The sequence below is a fragment of the Lissotriton helveticus genome, chromosome 1_1 (assembly GCF_964261635.1).
Source record: "Lissotriton helveticus chromosome 1_1, aLisHel1.1, whole genome shotgun sequence".
Classification (NCBI taxonomy): Eukaryota; Metazoa; Chordata; class Amphibia; order Caudata; family Salamandridae; genus Lissotriton; species Lissotriton helveticus.
In genome coordinates, this window is record NC_136057.1 from 1,357,523,966 (window position 1) to 1,357,527,404 (window position 3,439).

Below are 3,439 nucleotides of genomic sequence, written 5' to 3' on the forward strand. Positions count from 1 at the left end.
GCGTTACTGTCACACCTGATGCGTGATACTTGGCAGGCATGGAGCCCAAATGCAAAGTATGCTTCGTGAAAAAATGGGAACAGCGCCAACTGCAAACAGGAAGCATTTAAAGTTGACACGGAGCCCGGGCTCCCCTTTGAGATGAAGTGAATCCTTACCAAGACCACATAATCATAAAGAACAAAATCATCCAGAAATTGGGCAAAGTCACAACATTCAGACCAAACAGGACATATTGTTGCAGCCTCATTTTGACACCTTTAAAGCAAATGATTTGTGGTGCTTGCCAATGGTCCCTTAACCCACATTCCTGATTGTCTGTCCCCAGGTAGAGAAAAAGCACATAGATGCTGCATGGATGGCATGGGTTCACCCACGAGTTTGGATATAGCTCATCCACGAGCGTAGCATAGCAATTATAAGCAATGTCCTTGTGAAGAGAAGGACAAAAGGGCGTAGGAAATTCAGTTCCTGAAAATCGGCCAAATATTCCTTCACTGATGCAGCTCCCACCATCTGGAGCTCTCTTCTAGTTAATGTGAGAATCTGTGAAGAAACAACTACAAGTTTGCAAAGGGCTAAAAAAACAAACACTTGTTTAATATCTGTGATTATTTCTATCGATATTTGCAGAAGCCCCGCTGCTTAGGATGACTGAGCCCAAATGCAAATTATGCTTCGTGAAAAATGGGAACAGCACCAACTGCAAACAGGAAGCATTTAAAGTTGGCCCGGTGCCCCGGGCCCCCCTTTGAGATGAAGTGAAACCATACCAAGAGCACATAAAAGTAATGAATGAAAACGGTTTTGGGGGGGTGTGTACTACTGATTTCAAATATCCTGAGATTGGGCTCGAGTTCATCTTCCCACCTCCCTGTGAGTGGTTCTGCGGGCCCTGCAGTTTCTGAGGCGCCAGTGATTCTCTCCTCTGTGGTTTGCCGTAAAAAAATCGCATTTTACAAATTTCGCGGTAGTTTTGTAAAAATCGCGGTCTTTTTACAGAACTGCTGATTTTGCAATTTATTTGCAAATCGTGAAATCCTGGAAGGTCTGATTTCAGCTCTATGAATTAACCCCCTCCTGTGAGGGTTAGCACTTCCCAGAAAGGAGACAAAGTTTCATTTAAAACTACAAGGCAGGCGCGCAAAATGCCAATGTGTTTTTTTAACCAGACTGCAAATTGCTTCTCAATAAATAAAGAAGCATGTTCCCTTTTATTATCACCCATATATTATTCAGGCAGCCCTAGAACACAAGTAAAAGTTATTTCAATTTATATTTGCTGTTCAAAGTATGCATGGACAAGTGCTAACAAAACAGCTTTAGGTGACTGCTTATTTTTGTACCACCTGGGACATCAAAATAATGAGTTGGCAACCCTAATCACAAGACTGGGAGTTTGTTGCAGGATCACCACATTATTTATTTCCTCAACCCTGATTCCTGGTTACTGCCATATTAGCAATAGTTTAACACATTTGAAACCCTACGCTGCCCTCAATAACATTCTGAGTTACTTCAAGTGTCTGGGAATGCACCATGCATTCAGACAACTCGCTTCTCATTCTCAAAAATCCATCCACAGATTGACCGTCTGTGGCGAAAAACAGGCACACCCATCAAATTTATGTTGGTGGTGTTATCAATCAATGTCATGTGTAAAACAAAGCATCCTAATAAAAACAATTAGCGCACATTTTATCTAGGAAAATGGTGGTTTGAGCTATGTAATAATCTGTCATTTCAGCACACCCACTCACAAACCTGCACTTAACTAAACACTCTTATTATGTTGGACATTATATGCTGGATATGGCCCCGGATATGCGCGCGGCGGTCAATTAGGTAGTGTACCAGATTGCAGAAATTTCTGTCAGGTATTGGGGGGGGGGCAACAGCTGAAAAAAGTGAGCTGCGGGGGCTCAACCTACAAAAGTTTGAAGACCTCTGCTGTAAGGGGACCACTTTGTCTGGTGAAAGAAGGTTGGGAGAGGCCTCTCCAAGAACTCAAGCAAGACATTGTGGACTGTGTGCTTGGCCTAAGGCCCAGAATGGCTGAGTACATGGACAAGGCATCCAAGAATCTTGAGGCCAGCCAGGAGCTGCAGAAGCACTGGTATGACCAAAAAGCTGCCATGGTTGAATTTCAACCTGGACAACAGGTGTGAGTTTTGGAGCCAGTGGCACAAAGGGCTCTCCAAGACAGATGGAGTGGCCCTTACCCTATCCTGGAGAAAAAGAGTGAGGTCACTTACTTAGTGGACCTAGGCACCAACAGGACACCCAAAAGGGTCATCCATGTGAACCGCCTGAAACTCTACAATGACAGGGCTGATCTCACCATGCTGATGGTGACTGATGAGGAACAGGAAGCAGAGAGTGAACCTCTCCCTGATCTCCTCTCTTCCAGCCCAACAGATGGGTCAGTGGATGGAGTGGTCTTTTCAGACACCCTCTCTCCCCAACAGCAGACTGACTGCAGTTTGCTAGCATCTTTTCCTTGACTCCTGGACTGACCAGCTGGTGTACCCATGATGTGGACACTGGTGACAGTAAGCCGGTCAAAAACAAAATCTATCGACAATCAGACCAAGTCAAGGAAAGCATCAAAGCTTAAGTCATCAAGATGCTGGAGCTAGGGGTGATTGAACCCTCTGAGAGCCCCTGGGCTAGCCCAGTGGTTCTGGTCCCCAAACCTCATCAACAGGGTGGAAAGAGAGAGATGAGGTTCTGTGTGGACTATAGAGGGCTCAACTCTGTCACTAAGACATATGCTCACCCCATTACAAGAGCAGATGAGTTGATAGACAAGCTAGGGGCAGCCAAATGCCTCAGCGCCTTTGACTTAACTGCAGTGTGCTGGCAGATTGGCATGGCCCCAGGAGCCAAAGAAAAGACAGCTTTCTCCACCCCTGATGGCACGATCAGTTTACTGTAATGCCTTGTGGGTTAAAGAATGCCCCTGCCACCTTCCAGAGGTTGGTGAACCAAGTCCTGCCTGGATTTGAGTCCTTTAGTGCAGCTTATCTTGGTGATATTGCTGTCTTTAGCTCCACCTGGCAGGATCACCTGATCCACCTTGGGAAGGTTCTACACGCCCTGCAATCTGCACGACTGACTATCAAAGCATCCAAATGCACGATAGGGCAGGGCACTGTGGAGTACTTGGGCCACCTTGTTGGTGGGGGCCAGGTCCAACCCTTACAGCCCAAAATCCAGAGCATCCTGGACTGGGCAGCTCCAACCACCCAGACCCAAATCAGGGGATTCCTTGGCTTGACTGGGTACTACAGAAAGTTTGTGAAGGGATATGGGTCCATTGTGACTCCCCTCACAGAACTCACATCCAATAAAATGCCCAAGAAAGTGAACTGGACTGTTAGCTGCCAAAAGGCTTTTGACACCCTGAAAGAAGCAATGTGCTCAGCACCCATTCTAC